The 18,176-nt window shown below is 46.2% G+C and overlaps 1 long non-coding RNA gene across 1 annotated transcript; it reads right to left on the bottom strand.

Moving 5' to 3' along the window:
* Positions 1-11,136: 11,136 nt before the first annotated feature.
* LOC119087282 lies at positions 11,137-17,730 on the bottom strand. Its single transcript, XR_005090705.1, has 3 exons — positions 17,571-17,730; positions 11,430-11,432; positions 11,137-11,148 (listed from the first exon to the last, which is right to left on the bottom strand). It is a non-coding gene; the product is annotated as an uncharacterized LOC119087282 (long non-coding RNA).
* Between the last annotated feature and the right edge of the window lie 446 nt (positions 17,731-18,176).

Genomic DNA, 18,176 nt, shown 5'->3' with positions numbered 1-18,176 from the left:
AAGGGTTTTAAAATGCTAGATGTGGCTGCTGTTGCTAATTACTGGTGGCCTTTTGTGTTTTCTTGTTTTAGTAAATTGTGTGTCTGAAACTAGTTCCTCTTTCATTCCTTCTAGAAGAATCCCAAGCACTGATAACAAGTACTCAGGTATTGTTTACAACAGTGACAGCTGATAACTATAATATGCTGGTTTCCAGTACAGGAGGAAATCAAAAACCCTTGCTGTAAGCTCCAGGCCCTGAGTGAGCAGACCTGGGTACTTCAAAACTATCTACAGCAGCATTTCTGCACCATCTGCTCTTACTGGATTCTTCAGGAAAGAACCTCATAGTTTCTCTGTCTTTTTTGCCCAAGACTTGACTCTCATATTCCATCTCCTAAATAACAAAACAAAAGGAACTATAACCCAAGTCAAAAGTACCATGCCTGAACAGTGAGGCCCAGAGAATACCAACAACTTGGGCAGTGATGGGTCATGTTTAAGAACAGATAAAGAGGCAAAATGGAAGACTAAGTTCCTTCATTAGCAATGGCTGATGTGCAACCCACCACATCGACATCCAAGCTGTAGGAGGATAGCTAGAAGACCATTTTCAGCAAAGTCACTTTTCATTATTTATGGGTTCCCCGTTTTCAAATTCAGTTGGTAATTAAAATCTGTAACCCAAATATCAACATTTGTAGCAAGAAATCCAAGTAGCCCAATGCACACACTCCCCACTGAGGTCAAATGAGGTTAGGACCTTTCATCCTACTTCCACACTGCAGACAAGCATCCTTCCACAGCCTGCCAGTGCGCTTTTGTGTTTTGTGTTGGTGACCCCACTACTTAAACAGTTCCTGGCACAGGCTGAGGCTGGGTCACTGCCTTTGTACCACCACATGTTTAAGGGACTGTCAGGAGTGGAGAAAACTCAGAGGTAAAGTGAGCATCCTCAGCCATGAGATACAGTATCACTGGTCAGTTCAGTGTTAACTAATCAGTAATATCCACAAAAACATAGTGCCTTTAAAAGAAACCACACAGAAGACTGTTACACATTGATTGGTTAACAAAAAAACTGTGAGACCAGGGCTGTCAGGAAACTACTCATTATTGCCCTGGGAATAATTCAATATCCACAAATTTGATGGTTTTAGTGATTTTACAGAGCATAACCACCAAAAATATGCATGTTGGCTGTAGTTTATTGCCCCTCTTAGCACCAAGAGCAACAGCAATCCCCTGTCTACTCATTTACTGTACTGAGGGTTGTGGATACCGGGCACTTACATGCCATCACTGCTGTCCCAAGACGGAAATTCTATCAATGGTCTTATTATACAGGAGAGAAAATTTAGGCTCAGGAAACATAACAAGGGGGAATAGCTAAAAGAGTAAAGTCTGAAACCACTTCCTGCCCATTTCCCAGAAGAGCCCTTTGAACACACACAGGAAAGAAAGGAAGGAAGGGAGGGAGGAGGGAGGAAGGAGGAAAGAAAAGAAAAAACAGGAAAGAAACTTCTTCAATTCTTATTTAGGGCTTTCTTGTATTTCTTGTATTTTTAGTTTTTAGTTTCTTGAAACAGATTCTTGTGTATCCCAGCTACACTGAGGATGACCTTGGCCTTCTGATCCTCCAGCCTTGGGAGAACTGGGATTACAGGAGTATGCCACACAGCTGGCTTTAGCTGGTGCTGGGGACAGCACCGTGTTGTGTGTGATATATGCTACGCAAGCACTCTAGATGCCAAGCTACATCCCTGGCACATTGTAGTTATCCTTTCTCCCAAAAAGATTTGGTGGCCACTCAGTGTCCTGGGTGCTTGACATGGCCAACAAATGGACAAATTCCCTGTTCTCCTGGGGATTCCGTGACAGTAAAATAAGTGTTACCACTGGCCTACTTATAAATACAGGAGTTTGATTAGCTTTTAAATAAGGCTTTCAAGTACAATGGCAGCTGAAGGTGCCCTCAGTGAATACCATTTTGTTGCTGGAGGGCTTCTCTCCAGGTTCCCCAAGCCCCGCAGTCCCACAATCCACTTATAAAATAATCACTCAGACGCTATATCACTTATAAACTGTATGGCCGTGGGCAGCTTCTTGCTAACTGTTTCTTTATCTTATATTAACCCATTTTTATAAATCTATACCTTGCCACGTGGCTGGTGGCTTACCGGCGTCTCTACATGCTCTTCTCCTGGCGGTGGCTGCAGTCTCTCTCCTCCTTCTTCCTGTTTCCCCAATTCTCTCTCTCTTTGTCCCGCCTATACTTCCTGCCTGGTCACTGGCCATCAGTTTTTTAACATAGAGTGATATCCACAGCACCATTTAAGTGTAACTATTTCTAGAGTAGCTAATGTAACCACCATTCAGTTCATTTCTTCTGGAAAGACCTCCTCTGACCCTTGATGGAGTCATTACCCAGCAAGCCCACTTCCACTGGCCAAGGGCAACAATGTTCATTCAGTTTGACTCTCTTGCTCATCATTATTTCCTGACTCCATGTGGCTTTAATGCCTGTGAAATATACCCTCACCTGGAAGAGCAAAATAAATATACTAAGGATGCTACAGATAACTCCCAAGCCAAGACTCAGAAAAATCAGACCAAGAGGCAGATCTCTTAATAGATGCCAAATAAATAAATAAATCTACTCTGACAATTTTCCCATCATAGCTGTCTGGCTCTTTGCCTCAAGCTGTGCCCCTAGCTCTTCATGGATTCATCCATTCCTGTCATTAAAGTTCAGGGCTCAGAGAAACCCATCAGGCATGATGGGTCTAAGCAGCACTCTTCAAGCTCCATCCTCTCTGACCCCAATAAACCTGCTCGTACATCTTTGCTTCAACAACATGGAAAGAAGAAAATGTCACGTTGTTTATTTCCTTGTACTCCTCAGGATAGATGCTCTTTCCCTCAGAAACAAAGTAGCGCTAGTTGGAATGACACAGCCAGGCTTCAAGAACCCTGAAAAAACACTGTGTTTGCACAGATGGATTCTGGTAGAAGAAGGTGCGTGCGTGCGTGCGTGCGTGTGTGTGTGTGTGTGTGTGTGTGTGTGCAATTAACTGGTTGGTAAATCTGTTCCCATTCCTATGTACTCACAGCAAATAGCTGAAGGAAGAAGTGTGAAAGACTCTTCAATTCATTCAGGACTAGTCTGGGCTCAAATTTTTGCTGTTATATGCATACACATTTGAAGATCAACCATATATACAGTCCGAGTGTTTAAGCCATAGAAAATCCAGTTGTGACTTAGGTGTGTCAGAGCAATGGGAAAATCAACAGCTCCTTCAGAGGAACATTTCTATGACTTTCCATTTCTTCCATTGCCATGCAAGACCCTCAATTTTCCCTGCAAAGACACCAGTAGGGCACAGACAGCACAGGCTGCCATAGTGGGCAAGGATGACCATTAACCAGCACAGAGTGAGCAACAGTAGCTGTTACATCCGGCACCACAGCTCACATACAACGCCGTCTTTTGTTCTGTTTTAGCTTGATTTGGTTTGGTTTGCTGAGATGGCAGGATCTTGCTATGTTGCCCAAGTGGCTAGAATTCAAGATTTTCCTGCCTCAACCTCCAGAGTTCTGGGTACACAGGTGTGTGCATCATCACGTGTTGAAACCTTTCTCTAGCCATCCCCTCATTCTTTCTCAAAACTAAAGAGGTGAGCACGCTGGTACCCAGGAATGTGGCTGAACACTAACTGATGAAGGCCTTTACATATACCTAGTGTGGAATGCAACTGTTCCCCCAAGAAAGACAGTTACTACTCGGGTTAACTCCTTCCGGTTTTCCAAACACTGGGCTAACCACCACTTTCAGAGAAGAAAAGTTGCAATGGCCAAGAAATGCAATCACAGTGGTGTAGGAGGAGAGCGTTTCAAACGCAGTTTCTAACCTTCTAAGGTACACGGGAAGATAGAAAGTCTCCTCGAGTTTGGGCCTACGGGGTCTTCTGATTGATACTGGAAGAATGTGGCTACATAAAGAGGATGATAGTGCAACATGGATCACCCGAAGCAGGAAGTCACACGGACAAAACTGGATGGGAACAGTTAGCAATCACAGGAGCCCGGACAGACACAGCAGTGGCACTGAGCTGCCACGATATTGCACAACTCCAATTAGTGCCTCTTCTTCTGTGTTCTCTCCACCAGCCATGCTCTGTCATTATGATGAAAGGAAACAGGCTGATAAAGACTGTGCTGGCCACACAGGGTAACGCCTTGCGTGTAAACAGCTCGTGCAGCCTTAAATTCTCCCTCTGAGGCATCACACCATTCCCCACTATTGACCCGGATCAACTCTCAGCAATCCCAATGCTGATTACCAACTGGGCAACTATTTCCAGCCTTTGCTACGGACCGACTTCTCATCCTGCTGTCCTTTAAGTTATTTGCCCCTCACTATGGTATCAAAACCAACTCATTTGGTCATAAAACCCATGGATGACATGTAGTTTGAGGTGTAACTGGGAGGGATCCACAGCAGGATGATTAGCGCAAAATGACTATATCCAGATTTCTTACACGGTTATACTCTATGTTATGTCGAGATCTTTATTTGTGTACGAACAGTGCTGCGTGGGGGGGGTTCTGTCGTATGTATGCAGTAACAGCAACGTACACACTAAGTCAGATCAGAGTTCACAGTGTCATTGGCGCTCGATGCAATTCCACTTATTCTCTGTGGTGTTATAGGAGCTGGGGGGATTCCCATGGCCTGAAGCCTTACTAAGTAGGCTGAGCTCTCTACTCAAGCAAGTGGCCCCCGGCACTCACCTATTTCCATCACCGGAGCCCCTGTTACCTACCTTCTTACATGGGTTCTGGGGACCAACTCAGTCTCCACAAACTGCACATCAACATCTTTACTGACTGATTGTGTATCCCCAGCCCCTCCAAACCTCGTTTCAAATCACATAATGACCCTCTAACTCACCACTTGGGATGTACCCATTTCATGCTTCGCTTTCTGAGATCCCCCACTAAAGCTCGTGGCCCCGGGCAATGCGCTCAGCTCGAGCCGGGGCGCGAGTGCAGTCTCCAGTAATCAATTCCACCTCTCCTTCTAAATTTAGACTTCCTGAGTTGGGGAGAGAACTCTTAACCAGCTTATGGTTGAAGAGATGAGGGGTCTCTTTCTCACTGGAGAGTTCATTGGGCACAACAGGCAAAAACACATAACCCCATAACATTTGGTCTAAGTGGATTAAACAACAGGCAGGGTTGCATTTCTGGTAAACCAGAGTCTGAACTTCTTATGAACCTTAATTGTCTGGCCCTGACCTTCCCTTCTCACAGTCCCCACCCTACCCTCACCACAAGCAGGGTATGAGCCAGTGTGTGTGAGGTATGTACATATACCCATAGAGGAAGAGTCTTGTTATGTCAGGGAGGCCTGTAGTAATTCAGTGTGCCGTGAGTGATATACGTTTGGCGGGGCCCTAGTCAATTCCGCCCCTTCTTGTTTGGTAAGTCTCTACTCTTCTATTTACATCACTGTCATGCCATTATTCACTCTATAATGTCTTAAGTATTCTTAAACTTTCTTACATATTGTGCATGCTCATTTTCATCCGGTGTTTGATTCTCGTCTACACTTGCTGTTTCTGTTCACATACTATATTCCACTACTCTCGAGCTGCCACGGCCAACCACCTTACTGTTTTCAACCTCTAGATCTCTCCAGTCACAGTGAATTCTAGCTCGTTCTTTTCGCTCTATTTCCCTCGATATCTGGAAGCGAACTCTCCTCCAGTGACAGATGGACGCTGTAAGCACTCGACACGTCCTGATATTCGTATAGTGGCAAAACCTGCCAAATCCTATTGATCCCTGCGTCTTTGTAGGTCATTTTAACACGATACTCTTCTTTATTTAAGCCTAAAACAGCCAGTGCTTCCGCTCCTTGATATCTCTCGTCACTACTGACAGCGCGCAACCGTATATTCATATACAGTATATTTCTTATCCCTCATCTTGGACGATTCAAGGTCAATTGAGCACCAAATCATCTACCACCTCTTTCATGGTAAGATTTTCTTAACATATCTCCACCACACACCACATCACAGAACCATCACATGACCACACCCAACAGCACACACACCACAGACACTTCTACCTTCCAGCAACAGTTAACTTACAAACCTGATAGAAATATGACTTCTCAGACCCTATCCTGGGCTACTAGATCAGAAGGAGCCAATGTCCAAAACAGCAATGCACACGCCTGATTCACCTAATCGAGGCCTTAGGCTGGTTCTTAAACTAGTGTCGTCTTGGGAGCCTTCGGTTCGAAGGACTGTGCACAAGCGCCACCAATACCAGCATAGCAATATACTATGGGAGAGCACAGCAAGAACGAGTGATCCAGTGGAAAAAGTGAGAATGCACCATACAGAGGAACAGGAATGAGAGAGGACATGAGGAAAAAAGAACCCTCGTCTAAGGTCAGAACAGCAACCAGAGGGTTACCGTGTGGGGTGGTTGGGGGGCAGGGGGTGGGCGTAGACAGTGGCGAGGGAGCGGCCGCCGAACCACCGGGTACGAGCATTCCAGGAGAGCTGTGCTCAGCGGATGGTACACCCTGAATCGATGAAAGCAATTACTGACCACACCACTGTTCAAATACAGTTCCATAGAGGCTCCCATGCCTCTAACTGTTAAAGTACATTATCTCTCTAGCATTCGCCACTGCTACTGTCAGAGACTGCACAACCACCCCTGACCCGGACATGTCCTCAAGGAAGCAAAATCATGTGATTACTGACTGTATTTTGTCATATCTAGCCATAAATATAATAAGTCATTGATAAAAAAAAAAAAAACAACAACCACCATCCTGTATTATTTGTTGTTTGAGCGAGACGAGCAGTAATCTTCTACTCTACGCACTCTCCTTTTAGCAGACTAACTCCAGTGAATGACTATTAAGCCGTACCAAAGGGAATCTTTCGGTCCTTAGGTGTTCACTTAAGTCAGGCAACATCGCTTGAAGCCCTGCAATTCCTTAATGCACAAGGAACATAAAGGGACGCAGACATTTAGCATCAGACTCATACACACGGGGACAAGCACGATAAGGGACTCTGAACTGGCCGAAGAGATCTGATTCACAAGTGAATAGAAACCACTGGTCAGAGAGAAACGCTGCAAGAGAGCGAATGCTGTTCTGCCACGTGAGAACGTTAGCTAGCAAATGCTGGCAGTTATAGTGGAGCCAAGAGAGACAAAAAGGGGCTACCAAGGCAAAGAGTCTCAAAGGCCATGAGTCGCCCCCACTTACGATTTATCACTGAAACGATCCACCACCACCACACCACACCACCACCACACAAAAAAACTACATACTTACATATCTATGTCAGTTCAGGTATCCGTTTAATTGGTATGTTTCAGAATGACTTTAGCTGTGATGACAAGCAAGCGCCCATCAGCCTCTCATCGATCTTCTACTCAATACAGGATGGAAACAACTTCAACCTTGCCAATGCTGCAATCAGTTTTGGAACCTCCATTCCTTATAACTCCCATCATTCTGCGGCCACTATTACTCACCAGCATTTACCCAGTCACAATATCATTAGTGAAATGCAGCTCACCATGCGAATGAGTGATCGCGTGCAAACCGGGTGTTCCAAAAGTCTCTGCGAGTACTGATTGTCCCAGGACCACTTCCACATAAGGGCACCAGCCTCTCCAAAAGTTACTATCACATGGAATCTCTCGCGCAAGATGACAGAGACCGCTCTTCTATCTGCTCCGGATGCGCCAGACTGACTACAATAAATAATTTTGTAGACCTAGTGCGATCTCACTCTAACGCATAATTGTACAAACCGCTGCATTTGAAAAATCAGCCACTAGAGTCCTTGTTATTACTAGATGCACATCGCTGCAAACAGTTACCCCTAACTTGCATTTTGCAAACAACAGGAGCTCTGCCCTGGTCCTACGTCACTAAACGTACGTTATACTCTCAGCTCATTCTCAGCACCAAAAAAGCGCGATAAGAATTGGCTTGACAAAGGAAGTAGTCTACATAACCAATGCTCAAACTATAATTTGTTACGGTGGCCAACGCTAAGCCAGTGCTCAGACAAATACCACTGGGGAAAACTCACTGCACACTGAAATACTCACTTCACTCTGCAGAACACCCGAACATAAAAATGCACCCGAGTCCTTTTTACTGAAAGTTAGCTGAGGCTTGACCCACAGAGCTATTCACCATCTGATGTGGATTCCAAATTACCTGTCGATTCCATGTTCTCCTCGCTCAGCTTTCAGGGAGAGACCTTCCGTCATACCAATAGAACGCCGGGGCCATATGACTGTCACTAGTCCATCTGGGAAGAACATTTTACACACTGATAACTGATCCCTCTGGCACCTGCAATTGTGACACATAGAGAAGCCATGTTAGCCGATTATCTCAGCATATGGACCAGAGTAAGACAGCACGCACCCTTCACATCCACTGACACTGTCACTTGCTAGAATGTGCCATTAATAGATTTAAGCCCCAGCCCTAATGCCTCAGAAATACAATCTTTTCTGTGCACAACTTGCTCTAGAAACAAGCCAAGCTTGCCTGATGAAATGATAGTCGTGCAAATATAAAGCTCTGTAGCACTTCCACATAGGACGGAAAGAATTTTCCAATGCTGTTCACTCCCGTCAGAATGAAAGTGAAGGAAAACCAATTTGTGGGTGTATTTTTGGGAAAATGACTTCAGCAAATGTTCGAATGCGGTACACTTTGCGAGGGACAGTTGCAGGGTAGGAGGCTAATCCCGACACAGGCACTTTTGCCTGACATTGTCTCAATGAGCCACTAGTTAATCGAATGAAGACCCCGGAGTGCCATTTCAGATGCTCCCCTGACTGCAAACTTCACTGGAGTTAGAGTGGAAAACATTATTGTCTGTCTCGGTCTGATTGCGTGCCTTTCCTGTTGTAAAGTCCATCTCCACAGGGCCCGAGGCATTGAATGAAAGAACACAGCTATCGATCCAAGAATGTGTTTGAAGTGAAAAAAAACAAAACTGTTTTCCAAAGGCCAGGCCGCATCTGTGACAGTCAAGGCTGGCGAGAGGCTGGGCGGAAGCGTGGGAAGTGAGCTATCTTCTTTTCGATCTGCACCAACACCCACTTCACTGCACATCAAGAGGCATGACCCACTGCGGAGACTCATGTCTGGGAGTCAGGAGGATGGGCCATTTGTGAAATTTATGGTCGAATCCTCATTTACTCAGACCTTACTTTACAACCAAAAAAGTAACCCCAAGCCCCACCCAAAGCCCACTCCTAGGCCAGCCAGGGTCCCGATGGGACATCAGCAGAGTCACACAGGGGACAACCACACAAAGCCGGACAATTCTGAAGGAAATCAAAGATAACAAAAAGCAGCAAGACCATCTCCACTCTTAGTCCAGGGTTAATTTTACAAAGATGAGCGTGAAACGTGACTCATCAATACTAATTAAAAACTCAAAACCAGCTATGAATACTCACAACAAAGATGCTGCGTCTATTCTTTCTCCACTTTTCACATCTTACCTTCAGTAAGTCTTACCATCAAAACTGATGTTAGCTGCTTTTTATACATTACGCCTTTTATTTTTGCAGAAATTTGCAAAGCAGTTGTTTTCCTCGAGAGGGAACTCAAGTTCAGAGAGGTTGGGTAACCTGTTTAAAGTCACAGAGCCGGTGAGTGGTAGCACCAAGACGTGTACCTTTATGCCAGGCATTCTTTGTAGCGTCAGGTCTTCCATCAGAAACACTTACTTCACCATCCCTCCCTGGCCTTCCGACCTCACACAGCCTGCTTCTCTCTCAGTCACACTCCGCTGCAGTTACCAAAATCGCCTTGTTTGTTTCTTGGTTCATTATTAACTTAGAGGTCCCTACTCCAAATGGAAGCACCGTGCTAGTAAAACACTCTGGCTATCTAATTTTCATTTCATTCCTGCAGCCAGCAGGAGCCAGACACAGTAGAAATGCTTAATACAGTAACTGTTGTAAGAAGGAAAAACAAAACATGTCCAGTCCTTCTGACCTCAGAGCTGTGTTCCTTCTGCTTACATGACTGAGTGACTGACATGGGCAGGGATGGGGGAGCTGAGAGAGGGCCCTCATGAAGTTGAGGTGTGACCTTCAGCCCATGACTCTGCTTCTCACCAATTACCCTTATTCCTCCCCAGAGCTCTGCTGTTCAGCCCACCCTGACTCAGCTTCCAGCTGGGATAGAAAAAACACCAATAAGGTCACATCTGTCGTGCCTGTGCATCTGGACCACAGCGCGCAGCACCTGAGAAGCACCAGGAAGTGACCGTGGAAGCGGGGAGGCTCATCACTGGAACCTCAAGATAAGAGTCTCATGTGAACACCTCAAGAGGTCACCCCTTCATCCTCCACAGTATGCTTGACCCAACACAGGAGAAAACAATGGGGCCAAGAGACATGGAACCCCTATTTAAGAAGCAACCCGGAGAAGTGGGTTTAGCAGTAAGAAGCTAAAGCAGGCCTTGGGAAATGCTGGTACCGGAAACCAGGAGGGGACTTTCCAGTGGAAGAGAGCTCGACCCTCCAGTCAACAGAGGTGCAGACTCCGTGTCATGTCATGGTGTAACTCCATTCCTCCAGTCACAGTATTTAGACACAGAAACCCCTCCAGATAAACTGTCAAGTCATCATTCTAAGACCAAAAGCTTGCAATGACCACAGTGACTGTCTCTGCCTGCCTTCTTGATCATTCCCTCCAAATCATCCCCTTGGAGAGTGCTTAAACATATTTTTATGATTTATTTCGATTTAGACAAACCTAACAGGACAGCAATTTTATACTTGCTACTCACACAAGCACACACACAAAAAACAAACCAAACTTCCTTGCTGTCCTTGACAGATGACCAAAAAAGAACAGTAACTCGGGATTTTTTTTCCTGTTATTTATCCTAATACTGCCAGTTCTGAAACAAGCAGTTGAGAGAGAAGTTTAGTAACTTTGAATCGTCCCGAGATACATTTTTTTCTGGTCCTATTCCTGACAGCAAGCGCATGTGACCTGTTCTAAAAAAAGGGTATTTTCCACTTCTTGCACAACTGAGGCAGATCTAAACATCAGCTCGTGCAAACTGCACTGCAGAACTCAAAGGGAATTAAACATTCGCACACTTAAAGAAACTCTATAATAGCGGCACTTGGGAAGAGGAAATCTCCAATAACAGGCAAAACCAACACTTAGAATCCCACTTTAATCAAGTGTTCCGTCTAATCATATCGCAAAGCTCATCTGCATAATGAGGCTGGAACATCTGCCAGGTTGAGGCACCTCAGTCTTTGTCTAGTCTGCTTCTGAGCCTGTAAGAGCTGAGTTATTGTTAAGAGGGAGACAAGGCTACAGTGTAATTCTACCAAAAAAGAAAGACCTGCTATCAGTTACCAAATGTCTATGTTAAGCATATATACATCTTTTTGCCATTGTTTTAAAACGTATACCAGTCTCAAGAAGATAAGGTCTATTGGTCTCATCTTAGAGGTATGTTAATTGGGATTTCATGACATGAGGCATCATGAAGCCAGATGCACTGGGTAAGTGGCCAAGACATGGTCACAGCACTAATGTGGCTCCCTAAACCTTCCAGCTCGAGTTCAGTGTCTGCTATCATTGAGGAGGAAGCCCTCCATGCCATCTCATGCCTTCTCAGCTGTTTGAGTATTGCTTCACTTTGAAGTCAAATTCAAATTCCCATCATTCCCTCACAGAACCACTGCCCCCTACCACACCACTTCTGGTTCCTCTAATAAATAAACCCCATTGCTGATGCCCACAGCAAGACCACACTCTGCTTGTGTGGTCACTGATGGGATGTGTCTGCCCCTCACCACTAGGAGTTTCAGTTGGCAGCTTTGGAGTCTGCATAATCATGTACAGGACAGGGCACACTAGTTGACAGAACCTGGGGGTCCAACTAGACCACCTCTGTTTAAATCTGGGCCCTATCTAGTACTTGATATGCCTCAGTTTCCCTCTCTGCAAAAAAAGTGAAAAATAAAAATAAGATGCCAAGGCTTAAGAGAGAATTAACTGTTGTGCTCAGAAGAGTGCCTGGAAAAGTTAGGACTAGATCATTTCACATCCGAATTAGTACCTTTGTTTCTAGTTAGCACCTCCTTGGGTTTTGCAAAGACCCAATTTCTTTTTTGGTTGTGAGCCTTAGTCTTCAACAGCTGAGCCCATCTCATAAGCCGGAGATTAAGTATATCTTTATTCATGTAAAACACTCTGAACAGGGCACATGGTACATACTAACCGCCTGTTAGCCATCATTACAGCTATTAATTTCGTGTACTCAGACTTGAAAATACATGCTGATTATAGATTTTTATGTGTGTGCTGATTGCCACACTTGCCAGTTTTTATCTGGCAGAAATAAACCATTATCAGATGGTTCAAAAATATAAAATGCAAAAATAAATTTCTGAACACTTTGTTAGAAGGAAAGCAAAAAAGAATTTGCGAGATTGAGGAAGTTTTATTACATAACAAGACTTGTCTTGGAGAAGTGAGCCACAATCTACTAAATACAAACACATTCCAGCATGTCGGAGCTCACTAAGAAAAAGGAAAAACAAGAGCCCCATGTACTCACTTGTGGTGAGTGATGACTGGGTGCCAGCACCATCCCGGAAGTTAGTGTCACCCTTAATTGTCTTAGTCTCTGGGAAGAAGCTCCTATTTGCTAGCTGAGGAAACTAAGTTACAGATCACCAAGCCTGCCAAGATCACCCAGCTAGTGACAGGAAAATACAATGACAAAGCAAGGCTTCCAGGCTTTATGCTAATGGTCCCCTGCAGATCTGAAAGATTAGGGAACACAAAAACAAACAAACAAACAAGAAAATGTCCAGAAACAAACATTCAGGGGCTGGGGGGCAGGGAGATGGAGATGGAGATATTGACTTAGCAGTTTTGTTTTGCCAAGCATGGATTATTATTTCCTAAAATAAAAGGGCATTTTTAGCAAGAAAACCGAAGGGGAACCTCAGCAAAAGCCAGTGGGCTTGTGACGTATGGGGAAGAGAACAGTCTAGGATTCTCATCTCACCACAAGTGTAAGCAAACTCCACGCACCTCTCTTTGAATCCACACTTGGCACCGCTGCAGTGTCCCATCTTGCCATGATTAACTTAACACTGGCTTACATCCCCACTTCTAATCTGCAGGAAATTTAATACTGTCTGAAACAGTACTAAAATTTGCAGGAGCAAACTGGGACCAAATGAAGCCGGTTCTAAGTCTGCTGAAGGAGCAGCAGCAATTACGAAGCTGTAGGCTTCTGCAGAACAAACCCATCAGAAGGCCGTGGGCCGTGCCACTGTGGTCTGCAATGCTGCTTTCCGGACCAAAAGACCTACAGGCTCTGCCCACACTTGTCCCCAGGAGCTCAAGACATTTCTCTGGTGTGACTTGCCAGTGTGTAAATCTGGGTCTACTGTGATTGTTTCTTCTGGGACCCATTGTGGAGAAGTTATTCCAGGAAAGCATCATTCATCATGAGAACCTCTGCTCCTACTGTGTCTCCTCCTACAACACTTCACCAGTCAGTAAAATCAAGCAAGATGAGCTTCATGGAATCTAAGTTCCGCAACCTATTTGATATACTTTAATATCCGGGCTGAGCCCCAGTGAAGAATATGGAAATCATCTTGTGAAGAAAGCCTACTGGGAATTTATTTCAAAAACACAATAGTGAATACAGAAACAAAAATTAAACACTGTATCTTTGTGGCATACTAAAAGGAAAAAGCCACATGTTCAACAAAGATGTACTGCCAGACATTATTCTGTACATTGGACAGCCTTTAGTATAAGAATCATCTGTCTCGAAACATCCAGAGCGCCGAAGCTGAGTGACTGTTCTGGGTTTGGGGGACTCCAGAGTCAACAAGCCATGAAGAGAAATCCTTGCCACATTGGAGCCCTGAGATCTGATATGTGTGTGTGTGTGTGTGTGTGTGTGTGTGTGTGTGTGTGTGTGTGTACATTCATGTAAAGACTGGAGATCAATTTCAGGTGCCTTCCTCAGTCACTCTTCGTCTTATTTTTTGAGAGAGAGTCTCTCACTTTTATCCGTCACTTTTCAATTCAGACAGACTGGCTTGCGAGCAAGCTCATCTCCGCCTCCCTCGTGCTGGGATGGCAACTGCCAACCACCATCCCTGGCCATCTTCATGGGTGTTCTTGAAATAGAACTCAGGTCCACATATGTGTGTGGCAAGCACTTTACTGACTGAATCATGGTCTCGGCCCTAATCGGTGTGGTGGGGGGGGGACAGTTTAACAAGAATACTGTGACTGCTAAGTTACAAATCTAAAAGCGGCCGCCAAGGAGGAACAAGTTAAGAGACTGCTGCAATAACCCAGGCGGGGATTGACATTGGCTTGGTCAAAGTTGCCGCAGAGAAACAGATAAGAAGTAGGTGAATTCAGCCGGCGGTGGTGGCGCACACCTTTAATCCCAGCACTCGGGAGGCAGAGCAGGCGGATCTCTGTGAGGTCGAGGCCAGCCTGGTCTACCAAGTGAGTTCCAGGAAAGGCGCAAAGCTACACAGAGAACCTGTCTCGAAAAAACAAAAAAAACAAAAAACAAAAAAAAAAAAAAAAAAAAAAGAGAAGTAGGTGAATTCTAGAACAATCTAGAGCAAGGGTTCTCAACCTTTCTAGTGCTTCATCCCTTTAAAACTGTTCATCATGTCATGGTGAACCCCACCATAAACTATTTTCATGGTCACTTCATAGCTGTAATTTTGCTGTTGCTATAAACCATAATGTAATTTTGATATGATGGATATCTGATAGGCATGCCCTGTGAAAGGGTCATTCGACCCCAAAGGCATCAAGACCCACAGGTTAAGAACCACTGATCTAAGGCCCTCTGATTAGGTGAGACAGTCGATTGGCTTGATCTGTTTGGGAGGCATCTAGGCAGTGGTACCAGGTCCTGGGCTCGTTGCATAAGTTAGCTGTTTGAAACCTGGGCTTATGCAGGGATGCTTGGCTCAGTCTGGGAGGAGGGACTGGACCTGCCTGGACTGAATCTATCAGGTCAATCCCAGTCCTCAGGGGAGACCTTGATCTGGAGGGGATGGGAATGGGGGGTGGGCTGGGGGGAAGGGGAGGGGGCAGGAAGGGGGAGAACAAGGGAATCTGTGGCTATTATGTAGAACTGAATAGTATTGTAAAATAAAATAAAAATAAATAAATAAATAATAAAAAAGAACCACTGATGTAAACAACACCATGGACATGGCCTTCTTACAAAAGTCTGCAACTTCCATTACCGCTCTTTCCCAACCAGGACTTATGGGTGCCCCAGGGAAGACTTCGCACTAAAAACCACAAGGAGCCCCTGAACCACGTGAGGCCCACTTAGAGTCACACAACATTATGTAAGTGACAATACCATTAGGACGACTGTCAGAAACAGGGTAAGGAAATGTCACCCACTCCAGATACTTACCCACAGATTTCACGTAACTGGTTTATTTCAAAGAGCACATGTCCCTCCGTCCTACCTAGCACCTGCCTCTAGTACCAAGGTGTGAAGCTGTTTATGCCCACATACCCATATTTTTCCTTGCCCTAGCTAGCTACAGAGGACTGTGTGCCATTCTTGCTGACTGTGACAGAGAACAGAACCAAATCCTTCCACGTAAGTGTCAGAGCACTCACTGGTTTTCTCCAGAGGAGAGTCTCCTCGCTCCCTCAAACCCATTTAATGTATCACCACCTTCAAAATATTCTAAACAATCCCGTTCATTCATTTCTTTCAGGAACACCACACACACACACACACACACACACACACACACACACTCCCTCATTCTGGCCATGTAAGCATTTGCTTATAGAAGCAAAAGCAGGGCACTGCTCAGTAAAACACTGGTCCCTTCAGCCACATGCATAAAGCCATAATGAGCACACCCAACAATACCCCTTACACAATATCACCCAGAGAACCCAATACACACAATCTATGTCCACATACAAAATAGCCATTATGAGAAGAAGCCACCAGTGAAGGGCTGAGGTTATGCATCTCAGTGCCTAACACATTTCCTTCCACTCTGCCACAAGCATGTCCAAAAAGCCTGCTTTAGCAAGGGCAGCCAGGGACATCTGCTCTTCCCAGAGTTTATTCCCCTAACTGGATTCAAGGTCCTTCCCCAGCCCTGAAGTAACCTGGCTCCATTTTTCCAGCAGAGTTCAGACTCAGCCTCCTTCTGTCCAAAAGCAAGGATTCCACCCCTCACTCCCTCCCTGGTCCTTCACTCACCTGAAAACGAGAGCCTCTGCCCCTCTGCCAGGGGAATCTCACTCATCTAGGCCCTAGTGACAACTGAGGTACAAGGATGATGTTTCCAATCTCAGCCTTATCTCATCTCACAAGTGAAAGGGTGGAAATAAAGCCTTCTTTGACTATCACAATTCCAGTGACCATCCCCCTCTCTGTAATCATCACAAATAAGAAGTACTACAGATCCAGAGTGACCAAAGACAGTGAAAAGGGAATAACCCATTCTTCCGGGTAAATAGCAATGGACGGTGATGCAAAGGATAAGGGTGCTGCAGATGTACAGAGTTGGGAGGCACCAGACCAGAGGGTATTTTCACTCCAGTCCCAAAGTTTCTGAAGTGCCTGAGGAATTAAACATGTGTAGCAGCCACAAAGAGATCATTCCCAGCCACCACAGACCTCTGAACTAGCTTGCCTGCCTGCCTTCCTTCCTTCCTTCCTCCCTTCCTTCCTTCCTCCCCACTCCTCTGTCCCTCCCTCCTCCCTTCCTTCTTTCTGCATTCACTAGGAGAACTCTATTCCTGAGAGCTTGCCCAACCTGGGGAGACACGCCCACCCACTGCCACCCCCCCCCCGACTCTGGTGTCGTCCCCCCCCCCCCCCCCCCCCGGTGGCAGGTGGCAGATAAAGCCCAGGTGAAGTTCACCTAGGGGCCACCCGGAGCAGTCTCTCCCAGAGAGGCTGAACTCCAAGGAGAGACTCCAGGCCAGTTCATTGCTTCCCTGGAGCATCAGAACTCCAAGGAGAGACTCCAGGCCAGTTCATTGCTTCCCTGGAGCATCAGATCTCCATCCACCCGCGCTCTCCCGCTCTGAGCCCTCAGCCTGCTAGGATCTTCAGAAAAACTCCTCTTGATAGCACCAGGTCACCGTCCCAGTCCGGTGCTCCTCCTACCCCACCTTGGCCGGGTACCGCCCCAGCCCCCATTCAGCTCAGCAGCTGGCATGTGCAGTCAAGGGTCCAAGCGCCTGGATGAGCCATCCCAAGAGACCCATGATGTCCCTGAAGTGTCTCTGTCAGACACCCTGGGATGCGAGAAAGTCATCTGAGAGCAGGACCCCAAATGCCAGGGCCAGGTCGCCCTGTACCCCAAGGCAAGGCACGGGGTCCTTGTCCGAGAGCTAGTCAGACTGGCTATTCTCGCTCCAGGGTAGCAAGCGCGGGGCCCCTAGGCCTCCCACCGCGCCCCCTCCAGCTGTCACCACTCACCTGCTCTTCAGAGGTTGACTTTTGAGTTCGTAATAGGTTTTGGGTTCTTCGTGAAATCCTCCCCGACTTCGAAATCCGCCACGATCCCAGATTCTGACTGCATGGCTCCCGCTTGCCCGCCTTCCTCTGCTTGGAACTTGGAGCAGAATCACGGCACCTGACAAAGATTGAGGGGACTTGGGTCCCCAAGCCGCGTGCCCCGCGCAGTGCCCCGCTAAGCCCGCTAGCCCGCCGGCCGCCCCGGCGCGGTGAGTTTACACTCACATCAGGGCGGGAGGGGCCGAGCCGATGCATCCTGGGATTTGTAGTACCTCGAGGTTCGAGCATACCAGATGTTCAGGAGAGCCGCTTCCGCAAAGACTACAACTCCCAGAAGGCCAAACCGGGGAGCGGCAACGTGGTGGATACCGATAATGCAAGTCCTGTTTGGATTCCTTGTCAATGTCAGCAGCTCCTCTCCGTGTCTCTCCCGTTTGCCTCAAGGGTACAGACCTGACTGTTTAATATTAATAAGAACGGACTCAGCCTGATCTCCTACTGTCCCTCCCAGCTCAGACATCTGTGAGAGCACGCCGAGTGTTCATGTAAAAAATAAAACTAAAGGTT

Source organism: Peromyscus leucopus, unplaced genomic scaffold (assembly GCF_004664715.2).
Source record: "Peromyscus leucopus breed LL Stock unplaced genomic scaffold, UCI_PerLeu_2.1 scaffold_91, whole genome shotgun sequence".
NCBI classification, from domain to species: domain Eukaryota; kingdom Metazoa; phylum Chordata; class Mammalia; order Rodentia; family Cricetidae; genus Peromyscus; species Peromyscus leucopus.
The sequence above is the reverse complement of the archived record's forward strand: the minus strand, read 5'-3'. Positions and strand labels throughout refer to the sequence as shown.